The sequence below is a fragment of the Natrix helvetica genome, assembly GCF_964273705.1.
Source record: "Natrix helvetica genome assembly, chromosome: 1".
NCBI lineage: Eukaryota > Metazoa > Chordata > Lepidosauria > Squamata > Natricidae > Natrix > Natrix helvetica.
Window position 1 is genome coordinate 111,767,424 of NC_138548.1, and position 16,474 is coordinate 111,783,897.

Consider the following 16,474-nt stretch of genomic DNA (forward strand, 5'->3'; position numbering starts at 1 on the left):
AGAGCCACACTGTGCAGGAGCCTCCTCAGTGCTAGCCTCAGATCAGCGCGAGCCGCGGTCCCCTTCATGTTGGCTCAGGAAGGAGGGGAATGGGATCGCGTGTGCAGGAGGCTCCTCAGCGCTAGCCTCAGATCAGCGCAAACCGCGGTCCCATTCATGTTGGCTCAGGAAGGAGGGGAATGGGATCGCGTGTGCAGGAGGCTCCTCAGCGCTAGCCTCAGATCAGCGCGAACCGCGGTCCCATTCCCCTCCTTCCTGAGCCAACATGAATGGGACCGCGGTTCGTGCTGATCTGCACCCCTGACTGCATGTGACTCTTCTCCGCAGCGCAGCAGAAGGAGTTGCTGTCCCTGCCACCGTGATCCTGGGGTATTTTGCTTGCACGCTTGCAAAGATCAAAGTTGTCACAGTCCTCCCTTCATGATGATCATTTGATGACGTCAGTGCCTCACCAGCCATAAACCTCACCACACGGCACTGCTCTGTATAATCCAAAGCTTACATCATCTGATGCAAACATTTAACCATAATATGTAAATGTGTCATTCTTTTCAGTCCTGGTTTTTTATTTTGTAAAACTTTTCTTTGGATACTTTTTATAGAAAGGTACTAAACAGAATTGAACTAATAGCTAGGAAAGTATAATTAGAGAGTGGAAATACACTTAGAAGAAGAGTGCCATTTGTCATCCACCCTTATTTTTCTCCTCTTCCAAAAAAAAAAATACTCCTGATAAGGTAAACTTGTGCCTATAAAACCACTTGCAGCTTCAAGTGTTCAGTTTTAATGTGCAAGAGGACTCACCTCTGTTTCTGCTGCAACAAATTGATATCAATAGTTTTCTACTGCTCTCAATTTATTGTAATATATTTCATATTCCTGAATAGTGTCAGGCACTTTGAATCTCTGTTTAATGATTTGCAAAAGGATAAGTGAAATCTCCTTTCACTATCCTTTTCTTTAACTGTTTGGCTCCTATTCATGTAGAAAAGAGTTTCACATAGAATTACGTGAACAAGGAGAAAAAACCCCCTATACCTAATGTTGTTCCAAAGGTGCTTTTTCAAGAGATAACTGGATGTTCTGGTTTTTCTTTGAAGATGTTTTGCTTTTGAAGAGCTGAAGAAGCTTCTTAGATGAGAAGTGAAACATCTTCAAAGAAAAACCAGAAAGTCCAGTTGCCTCTTGAAAAAGCACCTTTGGGATAGCCATGACCTGAATGACTGAGAACCTCCATAGACATATATCTAATGTTGATCAGAATTATAAAAAGGATGAGTTCAGAGATATAGGAATCATTTTCCTCTGAAGATAAGGCCATACTAAAAAGATGCCCTCAATCTAGAGCTCAGTTCAGGTGACTACATGGAAATATCTATACAGTTTTCTTGCCAACATGTAGAAATGGTTTGCCATAACCTTCTTCTGGAATTTTTTTTAACCAACTTCCCAGTTTAGCCTACAGTCCTAGCTGTCTTTTGTGGTCTCCCACTGAAGCACTAACCAGATGTGCCTCTGAGCCCAGACAAGACTGTCCAGGTGCTGAAACAAATCATTGCTAATTGTGGTCCAATTAGAAACTGATAAAATAAATCCACCACTGAAGAGAGTGATGCATCCCTCTGGGATATACTGATGAAGAAGCCACTCATCTGATCAATTTATTGAAATAAAAAAGCCACTAAGGGTTTGTCTCTGCTGTCAAAGGGAAATTGGACAAGCATAGCTATTTATCTCAGCATCCCAGATAGAATGCAAGACAGAGTACAAGCTGGTAATATTTCATTTAGAGACACTTAAAAATTAAGTGAATTTGGATTACTTACTAGAACAAACTGATTGGGGACTTGCACATCAAGAAAAAGGCTTTCAACATTTACAATCTTGCATCTTCCCTTCCTACGCAGGATTAGGAGCAAACTATTCAAGCTGAAGCCATATCACTTCAGTATTGGAAGCGGTAGGTAAACTAAGCCATAACTAAACCATAATTGTCAACTACATCTGTTTACAGCAGGAGAAAAAAGTGATTCAAAATTTCTTACATTCATCTATATCCTTTGTAACACACTCTGATTGAATCCATTTGTACTATGTGGTTCTTTTGCTTTGTATGTATGGGAATACATACCCTCCTCATCTTCCAGTGACTTAGATTAAAAGAACACAAAGTATTTTGAGGATGGAAATGCAAAATTGGGTAACCTTATACCATATGACCAACAGCCAGGGCCGGATTTTCCTATAGGCTAACTAGGCTTCAGCCTAGGGCCTCAAGATCAAGAGGGGCCTTTTATTTTTATTTATTATCTGTGCCACATTTTTTATAAAGGTTAGTACCAGTTACAACATGCTTCATTTAATATATTGATATATTGATATATATCACAGTAATGATGTCCCGGTGTGTGGAAGCCGTACGGATCTGGATGGATGACAACAGACTCAAACTCAACCCCTCCAAGACGGAGTGGTTGTGGGTACCGGCTCCCCGGTTCAGCCAATTAATTCCATCATTGGCCATCGGGGGCATTCAACTTGCCCCCGTGGAGCAGGCGCGCAATTTGGGCGTCCTCCTGGATGCCCGGCTGTCCATGGATGACCATGTGACAGCCGTGGCAAGGGGGGCGTTCCACCAGGTTCGCCTGGTGCGCCAATTGCGCCCCCTACTGGACCGGGACGCCTTACGCACAGTCACTCATGCGCTGGTGACGTCTCGCTTGGACTACTGTAATGCTCTCTACATGGGGCTTCCCTTGAAATGCACCCGGAGGCTACAGTTGGTCCAGAACGCAGCCGCGCGGGTAATTATGGGGAGTACTAGGTACTCCCATGTGACACCGTTCCTGCGCGAGCTGCACTGGCTTCCTGTGGTCTATCGGGTGCGTTTCAAGGTTTTGATAACAATCTTTAAAGCGCTCCATGGCTCAGGACCTAGTTACTTGCGGGATCGTATTCTGCCCCATACATCCCTGCGACCAATCCGCTCGCACAGAGAGGGCCTCCTCCAGGTGCCGTCCACCAGACATTGTCGAGGGGCGGCGCCTAGGAGTAGAGCCTTCTCTGTGGCGGGCCCAGCCCTGTGGAATGACCTCCCTCCGGATATTAGGAATACCTCTGACCTCCGCTCCTTTCGTATAAAGCTCAAGACCCACCTATTCCAAGTAGCTGGCCTGGCTCAACTTTGATCTAACTATATCGCTCCTGACGGGTTTTTATTTGGGTATTTTAATTGCATTCAATTACTTAGGGGTTTCTAAACATTGTATTTTATTGTTTTTAGTCATTAGCCGACCTCCTCCTTGTACATGTCTTGGTATATGTTTTTGTAATATGTATGTCTTGTTTATATATTTATTTCATATGTTTTATTGTACGCCGCCCCGAGTCCTTCGGGAGAGGGTGCGGCTAAGAAATAAATATTATTATTATTATTATTATTATTATTATTATTATTATTATTATTATTATTATTATTATTATTTTATTATCTCTCATGTAATTTACAAACTTAAAAATGGGAGGTGAAAGGGCCCCATAAGTGGAATAGCCTAGGGCCTCTTTTCATCTAAATCCGGCCCTGCCAACAGCCTTTCTTATCCTCCTTTAATTGTTCATATTATACCTGTAATGGAAAGATCATTTTACTTACTGAAAAGAATGAATATACTATAAGAAGGTCCATAACAGATTAAACCAGGGGTGTCAAACTCAAGGCCAGGAGGCCAAATCCAACCTATGGGGCGCATAGATCCGACCCACGGAGCTGCCCTGGAAACAACAAAGGACCAGCCTACAGGGCTTCTTCCAGAGCTCGGGAGGGCTGAATGTGCTCCCCTGAGCTCCATTTCTGCTGGCAGAGGGTTGCAGGTGGCTATCACAGCCAGAAATGGAGCTCGGGAGCCCGTTTTTACTGGCAGAGCACTCGGGCCACCACAGGCACCCCTGACATGTGTGATGTCGAGCTGGCCACACCCCCTGGCCATGCTCCCCCCCACCTCTCCGAGGTCAAACACAACCCTGATGCAGCCCTCAATGAAATCGAGTTTGACAAACCTGGATTAAACTATGCAATTAAAATGCACTAATAAGGCTCAGGTAACAGCAACAATGAAATAAAATCCTGAACTTGAAAAACAACGACAAAATCAGATCAAAACTGTATTACGGTAGTTCACCAATTACAATCCAATCAAGGGTTATAGCTGAAATCTCTTTAAATGTTTTTGACTTCAGCTTTTGTCAGCTTTGGCCATTGACCATGGTGTCTGAAGCTAATGAGAAATATATTCCAAAATCACTGCTGCCCCCAATTTGGCACCATTTAGATATGCTGGATATAGATGCTGCACATTACCACAGTCATTAGCCATTGTGACTAATGCTGGTTCGGAAATGTTCGAATTGTAATATATGTCATTTGCTTAGAGAAAGCTGAGTTGGATAAATTGCAACAAATGGGCATTCTGTAACTTAGACATTGCTACAGAAAAGATGTTGACCTTATTTTTCAATCAAGTGTGCCTTTCAGTGGGTGCTGGGATCCAAACAAGGTCACATTTCAGGAAGCAGTTAGTCTTCATTGGACAAATGGTCTTCTAATTCAGAAATGAGAAATGGGATTCCTGTGGCTCTCCAGATGTGAACTGAAATACCATCTAGTAGACCTCACAATTGAATGTGCTGATTGGGCTGCTGTCATACCAGAGAATAATGTCCAGAACGCAAAACAATTGAAATTGCCAAGATAACATTTTGCAATTACAATATTGCTTGAAATATAGTGGCATGAAGTACACCATTGTATCTGTAGGTAAGAAAATGAGCCCCACCAGTGAGACTTCAAATGTCAAGCATTGCTGGTTGTTCAATGTTTAAAGCACATTTAAACAGAAAGGAAAGGAAAATTGTGTGAAGTAAAATAGTCTGACATTTTGCTAGAAACTATAGCAGTTTGGGGAATTGTAACTTTTAGAATCCCCAGTTGGCATGGTCAATTTCCCAGCTAGGCAATTTTCAGAGTTATAGCCACCACATGTCTGAATTTCCCAGATTGGGAAAGATGCTCTGAGTCATAAAAACAGTGATGAGCAGCTTTCAGGAATAGGTGCAAAACATCTATTCCAGGGGTGTCCAAACTTGGGAACTTTAAGACTTGTGGAATTCAACTCCCAGAATTCCCCAGCCAGCCTGGCTCGGGAATTCTAGGAGTTGAAGTCCACAAGTCTTAAAGTTCCCAAGTTTGGACACCCCTGATCTATTCAGTATTTGGAAAGAGGATGGGGAAATAGTTTTAATGGCCCATGCAGGATCATAGAATCATTGGGCTGGAAGGGATCTTGGAGGTCTTCTAGCCCCAACTCCTGCCCAGGGCAGGATGCCTTATTCCATCCCAGACAAATGGTTGTCCAATTTTTCTTGAGACACTTCAGTGATGAAACATCCACAACTTCAGGACTGATTGTTCTCATTGTTAGGAAATTTCTCCTCATTTCCAGGTTGGATCTTCCTTTATTCTCCATCAGTGGGTCTACTGTTAAAACACTGTTACAACACAGGTTGCTTTTTTCCCTCTGGTAATCACCTTTCATCATAAATCTCTACAAAACATTCATGTGTGCATGCATACATATATAAATACATACATACAAAGAGTTCCTGGTCTACATAACTAAGGGCATAGCAAATAATGCCAGACATATAACTAGAAGGCAAAATCATGAAACTGCATCTCACTTACTTTGGCCATTTCATGAAGGGAATTCATTGGAGAAAGCAATTTTGCTTGGAAAAGGTAGTGGTAAAAAGAAAGCAGGACACCAAAGAACACAGTAGCTGGACACCATCAAAGCTGATGCTAGCCAGAACATAGAAAAACTCAAACAAATATTGCAAGATTGGAAGATGTGGAAATACCTGGCCCATAGATAAAAGTCTATGGAGATTCTCAGTCATCCAGGTCATGGTTGTCTGAAAGGTGATTTTTTTCAGGAGTCAACTGGACTTTCTTGTCTTCAAAGAAAAAAACAAGAAAGTCCAGTTGTCTCCTGAAAAAGTACCTTTGGGACCTGGTCCATAGAGATGCCAAGACTCAGACATAACTGAATGGATATCATCATCAACATCTACTTTTTTTTCTTCTTTACTGGCTTACCAAAAATGACATTCTCCAAATGCACTAGGACTTCTAATCCCAGAATTTCTAGCTATGCCTCATGATTTTTTCACACATAACTGCATTTGTGGCATAGACTAATCCAGGAGGAAGGGTGAAATGACAAAATGCACAACACAACATTGTAATGCAAACCATGTATGTGTTTGGGTCCAATGTTAGGATACAAATACAAAATGCTGAGGTTTGCTTTATTATTTCCACAGCATATTCACTGTCCCCGTCCCCCCAATAGATACTTAGCAGAGCACAGGAGGTCTTCTAGTTGCATATGACAACTACTGGAGATTCAGATCTTCCAGGAAAATAACTTGGCATGTGATTTCTTTCTTTTTTTTTTGTAATCTATAATGTGGATAGAAACGTTTCAAGAATGTTTTAATGAGGAGCTAAAGATTCTTGAAAAAATGTATGTTTTAAAAATAAGTTTCTAGAATTTTTAATAGATTAATAAATCTTTGGAAGACAGTTTGATGTTTGAGCTGTAGGTGGTAGTGTTGCTTTACTGGAGTCTGTGTTCAATGCAACTACACTGAGGATGGACTAAATGAAGGAAATCGAGGGGGAAATACTAAGCAAATGTCCATTTGGTAAAAACTTATGCCTTCTCAGGAAGATGGCATAGTTTTTTCCAATCTCATAGACTGTACTTGAAGATGAGCTATATAATAGGATAAACTTGGGGCTCTCTGTTGCTTCTCTGTTAAACAACTTTCTAACTGCTTGTTTCAATTTAGATTTCCCAGATGTTGTAGACCACACTATCTATTGTTACCAATCCCCATCACCAATAAATATAGACAGAAATATGTGATGCAATAACATCAGGAAAAAAAGATCAGGTTCGGCAGTTCTGCTAGATTGAAAGGGGATATTTATCAGGAATGGATAAGATTAATTCAAATTACAAATATTAAAAACAGATCATTTATCCAAAAGATCACGATGAACTGTTGTTGATTTTCTTTATATAAACACTGAAAAGAACTGATATATGAAGGCACTATGGAAAAATTAAATTAAATACAACATAAGGAAAATTATGCATGCTCAGCTGATTGATAATGGGTTATATGAAAATCTAATGATACTTACTCTCATGTCAAATGAAGTTTAACATTCCATAAGTTTTTCTTATTCTGCAATTTTAATGATTCTATTATATCTTTCAAGTTAGAAATGTTCACCATCAAATTAAAGAAAGGAAAAATTGTGCAGAAGAAGTAATTTTATAAAATGATTTTCTATTTAGGTAAATTTTAGAGTTGAAGCATTCCTGTTTTCATGGTTGCCCCAAATACTCCTTTTTCATTATTGGATTTCCTAGTGGCTTTACCTCTTCTATCCTCACAATATTAGGGTCTAGAAACAACATTTGATCATTTCTCAAATTCTGGGTTTTGGCTTGATATAATTGTAAAGTCCCTGATCTGCTCTACAAAACATTGTGATCCCTAATGTTTTCCAACCATGACTGAAGAAACTTCCCCCAAAACAAATTTCTGATTAAGCAAAATGACATTGGCCAAGATTGAGAGGCTAACCACACTCACATTTTAGCCTAATCTGTTGGGCAAACCTAACTTACCTATTGGTCACTGCTAAGTAGCTAATGAAAACCAAAAAATTGGCTTGTTAAAGAATGCAATTGTCATGTCTTCCAGTAGTTATGACTAACAACTCAACCCCCTTTTCAAAAGTCTGAATTAATGGTAAGTAAATTCAGCTTTGGCCTTGGGCTCTCTCTTGAGAAAGATTGCAGCAATTATGTGGTATTTTAGCAACTTTCCAGAAGAGACTCACGTAGGAAAAACATATTTTATACACAAAAGTTGAACCAAGATATGCAAATATATACAGGCAGGCATGTAAATGCCTTTAACACAATACTTGTTCAGTGCCTTATGAATAATACGGTATTATGTGGATTGTTGCTCACCTCTCCTTCTCTGGCAGCAGATATAATAAAGATCATCCCTGAGAACATGTCAATACCTCATTATTAAGGACAATATAGCATTTCAAATTTAGAAAAGGAAAAATTGCTCTAGAATGTGTGTCTATGCTCATATATAATCTGGCTGTTTGCAAAAGGAAAGTGTGAGCAGCTGCTAAAAAGTGAAATCCAACTAGTTGCAGAGTCATCTTTCTGTTTAAAAGCCACAGTGAGCTATGGAGCTCAAGGGATAGATATGGATATATCAGCACTTGTATAAACAGATGCTTTGTACAATAGGTTTAGTATGGTTGTGATCTGCAGTGGTAGAAGAACTGGTAGAATGTAGTCAGGATTTATTCAAGTTGTTTTGGTGGCTTGCACCGTTTTCCTGCTGCAAAGGAAGGAGAGAAGAAATTGGCACATTCTGTCTGTTTCCTTCATCCCTTTGGCTGGAAGCCAACTGAAAAACAGAAGTTCCTTGAATGTACATTTTAAATGGAAACTAGAGATTATCTGCCCTTTGGAAATGAAATAAAGGTAAGGCAAAACTTCCTGGCCATGAAAAAAAAGGACCATCCACAACAAGAAGAATCAGTTTCAAATGCACAGCAGCTGAGCTGGAAATCAACTGGGTCAGCTTTTCAACCTTGCCATTATCATAAGAGCAAGGAGGTCTGGAGCTGCTTTTGAAGGGGCACCAAGACCTTGGTAAAGGTGCCCTTGAATTTGCCCACACTGGGCACTGTAGCTGTAATTAAATGTCTGCATATGTGCATTCACATGAGCTTAGTATTAATTTTTTTAGAAACTTGTCATTGCCCAAAGCAACACATTGAAATTCTTGAAATGACCTTCAGTTGAAAGGGCAATAAGGCCACTAGCAATATTAATATCCCTGGTCTTGCTCACAACAACTACTAAATAATTCACTAAAAATAAATGAAGGTATAGCACTATCCAAATAACCTGCGAAGTGTTTCGGTCAGTCAGAGATGAGATCTTTCTTTGAATTGAGAAAGCGCAAGGGTACAAAAGGCTTTCTGCTGAAGCTATTTGTCATCAGCATAGCCAGCAGTTTGTAAAGATGACAAGAGAGCTGTCTCTCTATCCTGCAATTAAGATTGGGGGGGGTGGGTGAGGGGAGATTGATTTTAAAAGCTGACCTTAATTTTTTCCCCCTTTAAAACACAATCAACCCGATGGCAAAAGGCAAATGATCTGCATTTTGAGTTTAATTAAAAAGATGGCACTACAATGTAAATAATTGTATTTTATTAATCATTTGCCTCCAGGCTTGTGACAGCAGCAATGTGAAAGACAATTAAGTTGCTGGTGCTGAGTGCAGTGGCTTAATATTGGCACGGCAGATAATACAGACTGCTAAGAAAATGGAAAACCCAGCATGGATATTAATTCACTGAAATGAATTTCTTGATCTGAAAACTCAAGGTGCAACTGTTGGTTGAAATGATGGTTGGGATGAAAAAAGCAAAGAATGCTATTAATGTATTCAATGACAGGTTATAGGTAATGCTTTTAGAAAGACTTAAGCAGCCATAGAATGTGTCCTTATGTGAGACTGTATTGTTTGTTTAGGTTTAGATTTAGATTTTTATCCCACCTTTATTAGATCAAAAGAATAATGCTATCAGAAGAGTAACTCATTATTTTATCCACAACACACAATTTCTTTGACTGCACTACACTACAACATGCCCAAGAGCTGCTATATAATACTTTAGAACTGCCCCCCCCCCTCGCATTGTACCAAAGATCTGAGATGTTGTGCTATTTGCCTGTTTGGCTGACTTCAAAAAGAGGCTTGACCAAGACATGGGAATCAAAGAGATCAGTGGCTATTCACCTTGATTGCAGTGAACTGTCTCTGAAACTCATTTGCTTGGAGGCTCATGGGCTTCCTTCTGTAGTTGGTTGGCCATTGTGATAACAGACATTTGCAGAAGATGGTTAGGGTCTAATTCAGCAGGACACTGCATAATATTTCCCTATGCTCTTATATTATTGTAGGTTACGTGTTAAACTAAGACTAGGGAGCTCTGATTTCAAATATATAAACCATAATATAGTTTGCTCATTTGTGACTTGGCATATTCTATGAACTAATTACTTAACGATTGATGGGGTTGTTTACTTAACGAATGATGGGGAAGCAAACGGGCTTAGCGTGTGGGAGCTGGATCTCCTACTAAAAATACTTTTATATTTTTTCTACTTCCACATATAAAATAGAACTCTAACTCTGAATCTATATGAAGCACGCCCCAAACATTACATATTTCTCTGGTTTCAGTTGGTGTTGGTTGGCTGGGAGAGTTCATTCCCTATGCCCTTCCTTTGCAAGGTGCTGAAGGATTCAATTCATTCTTTATTTCAACATCTACATGAAACCATTGGATGAAATCATCTATTAATTTGGGGTTCCCTAATGACATATCTTTTGACTTCAGACTACTCAAGAGAGGCTGTCAAGCTTCTGTCTCAAGACCTAGAGGCATGTGGGTTTGGATGGGAAGGAACCATCTCCACTCAGTCTTAACAAGAAGACCTTCGTCTTCAGTATTTTTCTTGTTCTAGCTACATTGAGTGGGTCAAAGGCAGACAAGAGATGAGAGTTGGTGCCCTGAATAACAGCAAAACAGAGCAAGCCCTTTCAAGAGAAGGACAAAGTTGGTAATCCATGCTCTCGATTGGCCATACAGCAGAGCAATATATGCATGTTGGATAGCCATAGAAACAACAGGAGCTTGCTAGACAATGTATGTTAAGATAACAGGCCCAAAGAAATGATTCTTTGGGAATCAGCTGCATCTATTGAATACACTAATCCTCATGTTCCCATTCAGTAATGATCAATATGAGGATTTCCAGCTGTCCAGGTGACTTATGAATGTGCAGTGTACTGAATCAATGTCCTGCTATTGTCAAACTAAACTAAAAGATTTAAATGGTTTTCAGTTTAATGTGATAAACTGTTATTAGTCTCAGGTTGCACCCCATGAAATGAGAGAGCAGGATCTCAGACTATGTAGTCTACAGAATTTCATTTACTATGCTTCCGTTTTGTTGCAGGGGGTGATCCTCATGCCATACTGATAAATACTATATCGGTAGCATCATTAACTCTTTATGATATAACTGAAATGCAGTATGGGACAAAATTATGGTAAGGTTTTCCTTAAAAAACATGAATTTGAAATTTTTTTAAATAAAATTTCAAAAATATCTAAGAAAGTCAATCTTTAAGATTACTTGAACCTAATAGATACTGAAAGGCAAAGTTCAAGCTAGAAAAAGAATTTTCAAAAATCTTCCTAAAGTTGAGGTTACTTTGCCATAGGCAAAGAGACTTGTTGAAACCTGAAAAAATAATATTGAAGGGGTCACTTATTTTCTCACTGTCATCAGAAGTCTCACTTCTTAACAATTGGTCAAACTTAATTGGTCAAAGCAAGAGTAGCAAGGAGTTCCTGGCCACTGATTCAACTGGACAGTTTCACTTAGTTGAGAAATTAGGACTGTTCAGATGGGGGGGGAGGGGGCAGGATTGGGAACATGAAACAGGGAGGATTTGCTGCTGATTTTTTGGCCAGGTGAATTTAGACGAGACCAATGAGCAAACCAGCAGGGCCACCTCTGATTTCTATTTGCCATTCTATTCCATTTCTGCGGTAATTGCCTGATGTCCCTTAGTCCAGTGAGTGCAAATCTATTTCTTTTCCACGCTCTCTTTTCATCCGACAACTTCTTCAATAAGTTTCTTACCTGGAGATGAACAGGAAATAATAACAGCGAGCTTTGCTTTGCATGACTGAAGAGGAAATTAACATTATGTATGAAAAAGCAGGGGAATTCCAAAAAGCTGCATGCATTTGTCTTTACAGGAACTGGTATTTATGTGCTCAACCTGACAAGTACAAATTGTGTGGGTTTCTTTTTCTATGGCCAAGGGCTTTCTTGGCATTGGTGCAGTTGTATTGAAAACTAGTATGCTACATAGAGGAGGGAGAAATATTTTAGAAATCACCCAGTGACACGAGTTACATGTGGATGGAGGATCTTTCAGCGCTACATGATCTGCCTTGCACATTCATGCACCATCACAGGATGATGATGATGATGATGATGATGATGATGATGATATTAATTCAGTTGAGCCCAACTTGGAGATTCTATGGACCAGGTCTCTCTCACATACAGATCTAAGATGTAGGGCTTGCACTGCAATTCTGCCATCATTATTCTGACACACACACTCCACCATAGACACTGCTAATGTGTATGTACAGTTGTGCCCCTTGGGACTTCGTTATCCCCATGTATATAAAAAGGTGCTTGTGTGCCCAGCAGAAGGAGAGAATGGCTTGTTAAATATATTTAGTTAAATAAATAACTATTCTTTAAAATGTTCTCAAGTGCAGCACTTTCCATGTATCCCATAACATTTTTAAAAATTTTATTATTATTATTATTTTGTATAATTAATGTGTCATCAACTAGAGAAATGTTCTAGCTAATAACATTTAAAATACAGGAAAACCACTCAAACCACATTAAAAAAAAATCAAACATATCAGCAAGAGCAGAGCAGGTAAGTAAAATAGTCAGCTGAAAAAAAGTTTTCCCACAAATAAAGCTCTCTGTGGCAAGTGGCATAAATGAAAAAAAAAAGAGACCAAGAGTAAATCTGCCATAGGAAAGAGAGAGCTCCAAAATTTGCAAACGGCAAAAAGAAAAAAAAGTTGGAAAGTTACAGAAATTGTTGGTATATCCACAGATACATAGCAAGCAGGAGGAGAAGAAATGGTAAAACGTTCTAACCAATCTCTGCCAATAAATCTGGAGAAAATGCAGCAGCCCACAGATTGGAAGGTATTAATTACACACTAAAGAAAGGAGGCATCACGGAGATTAAAACTATTGTCCAATATCCTTAATATTACTTGGTAGTAAACTAATCCTAAAATCAGCCAATGTAAGTTAGAGCCCTACACTGAAAGGGAGATGCCAGTGACTGAAGGTGGCTTTAAAAAAGAACATAAGATATTATTGCTGATGAGCACTGGACAATTGAAAAACCGAAAGAATACCAAAAAGAAGTCTGTACATTCTTCCTTAATTATAGGAAGAACCTTTGATTGTGTCATCATGTCAAGCTATAAAGCCTTAGGAAATGAGAAGCCCAGAACAGCTCATTGTTCTCATGCAAAAGCATTGGTCACAAGACAGAAAACAGACTTGCTGACAGCAAAAACACCAGCAGTCACACGACTGTGGGGTGCTGCAAACAGCCATCTATGCGGGCTGGTTGCCAAGCACCAAAAATGCAGTCATGTAATGCAATGCGCTTGCCCATTGGAACTTTGAATCTGAGTCCTATTCCCCCTTCCCCCCAGTGTCCATCGTAACTTCAAATAACTAAGCAATTAGTCATAAATTGAGGACTATCTTTGTACAGTAAATTCAATATAGTAAGTTTAAAAATGTTGAGATCTCATGATTACATGCTGGATGTCAATTGTTTCGTTTGTTACGTAGTTGTGACAAATTTCTACTTTCTGTTTCTGAATCCTATGGAAATGGTTGAAAAACACAATAATGGTGTGACACAGTGGCTGAGTGGCTAGTGCTGCGTAACTTAATCAGGAATAACAGCTTTGAACAATCCAATTGAGTGGCCTGGGAAAGCCATCAGTAATTCAAGGTAACTAATGACATTGGGAAATCATTCTGAATTTTTCAAGGATGTATTTGTTTGCAAAACTAACCAAATACTGACAGAATTCAACAAGTTGTTTTTTAACATTCAAAAGATAAGCGAGTTACAGCAAATAAGGTATGAGTTATGCTTATTGCTTTGCCATTTCAATATGGAAGCCAGAAAAAAATACCTATTAAGTATTTTTGTAAGCTTTGGAAAGAGCAGGTTCCATTATTGGGAGGAGAAAAAGATTGCTTCTAAAACAGAGCAAAATGTGGGAAGGAAGGGGATGCTAAGACAAACCTTTTGAATTGGTTTCCCATAACCCAGGTTGAAGTAAGAGTGCAGTTTTTAATAGCCAAGATACAAGGTTTTCTGATTCACTTTCTGTCTCCTGCTTCTCTTTGAACAGATGTAGAAAAGCATTGAACTTTATTTAAAGGAAGAAGACAGATTCATTCTTAAAGCTTTCTGCTTTTCTGATTGAAGAAATGCTGCTGAGTGATAATCACTGTTGCTGAAAATGCTTTGGAACTGTGAAATGTCAGTATTTCTTTGTAACTCACCACATGTCTGCAATCAGCAGCAATCACCCATTTGCCAATTTACATTTTAAGCTACTAGCTGCATGGGGGAGGGAGGGGAATTAACATAGAAGATATTGTTTTGCTTATCAGTCCAAACCAAATGGACTACCACATTAACTCAAGGAATGATCCAGGAATGATCCTAATCTGGTTTATCAGTTAAAATTCCTTTTTGCTTGTGAGTGTCTAGTCTCAACTAAACAAGACAAAAATGTGCACTAAAAAAACCCTATAGTGTTCCTCCTGTATAAAGTTAGCACCCACTCCCTCTCCTAGAATAATGAAATATTTTGAGAAATATTAAAAAGGCAGAATATTATATTTTCCTGGATGAGAAATTGAGAAACATGCTCTTGGAGACAGAAAGCAGCCCCCACTTTTCTTGATGGCCCTCAGCAGATGGCAGCATTTAAGAGATAAAGAGTTTATTGAGATTTAGGTAGCTCTATTCCTAAACAAATTCCCTGCAGCAAGGTCTGAACAAAGGTAGGGTTAGCCCTCAGCCATAATAGGGATTGCCCAACAAGCCCCTTCATTGCATCAGCAGACTAAGTTTCAACCAAGCTTGACTCAGACAACCTACAGCTATGACCCCTTAACAGCCAATAGAATACATGTTCTTGCACAGGAACAGGAAGCTCAAGTTCAAAGCCCAAGAGAAGGTATAAATACCAGCTACTCTCAATTCCATGTGGTCAGCTGCCTAGAACCATCCATGTGCTTCTCTTCATCAATAAATGGACCTCTTTCCAATCAGCCTCTAGCCTCCATTTGTCTGCAGTGCCTTTCTCCCAGCTTGGAACTAAAACAGATGGATATTTCTTCCAACGCCCCCTAGATGAATACTGATAAATATATTTTAACAATAATAGTTTTTCCCCTTGCAAAACAGTTCTACAGTTTATAAACTTCTATTGCCCAGCTAATTTAACCTACCATCTATTTACTGCATAAAAAATTAACAAGCAAAGCCAAAAACTAAACTCAACTAAACTTTAAAAGCTCCTGTTAACAATCTATTATTGTATTTCACACGCAAAGTCCACAATGGCTTCTAATCTAACTGGATTGAATCAAATCAAATTGAATGGACAATAAACCACTTGCATTAATTTTCTCTAATCTGTCCAGGATCAAATATATTTGACTGATTTGTAATAATAAAACTTTTTGTTAAAATTATAACTGGGATCTTTCTCAACAATTACATCTCATTCTTCAAAGTCATAGTTCTCTGCTGTGAATATCTCCACAGCACTTGTTCAGAAGTTTTTTGTGCAAATTGAACTATAACACTTCTTAACAGCTGTCTTCTGATTGAATGTAATAAGTCTACACCAAAATCTCCATCAGTATTTTTAAGAAGGTCCAGTTCATCACTGATCCATACTGCCATCTCTAAGCCTTTTAAGTTCATGCCCCTTTCAGCCTTTCTCCAACGGAATTTGCAATTCTCAAACAAAAATAAAATAAATAAAAGTTTTACCAGATGATTAATTAAAAATTTAGCTCAAAAACAGAAAAAAAAAGTTCAAAACATGATGTTTATAACTGAGGCGCACCTAAAAAAAAACCAAAATACTCACAGGAAAAGATATATGTTCAACTTCCAATTGCTCTTACCAAGAATGGCAAAAAATTATCTTCCCTGGCACTTATACAATTATCTGAGGGTTGTGTTGGGTCGTTCCTATTTGTTCCCATTCAAATCTGGGGAGGTTGCAGCCAAAGAGCTGACTTTAGTAGCAAAGTCACTTGTTTGTCAGCAGGAGAAAAATTCATCCTCTGACTGGTGCACTTATTTCTGGAGGACTCTCCATGGTCATTTGATTTCTGAAAATTTTGCCAATAATCAACCTGCTTGGTTTAATTACACCTATTTCAAATGCCATTCCAGTTAGAACAGGAGTCCCAAGCCCTTGGGCTGCAGCCTGTTTAGAACTGAGCTGCACAAGCTGCTTGCATAGAACCATCCCCCTCTGTCACTGCTGCCACCACTGGCCCACAAAGTCAGAAAGGTTGGGGACTGCTGAGATAGAGTAGTCTTATAGTTT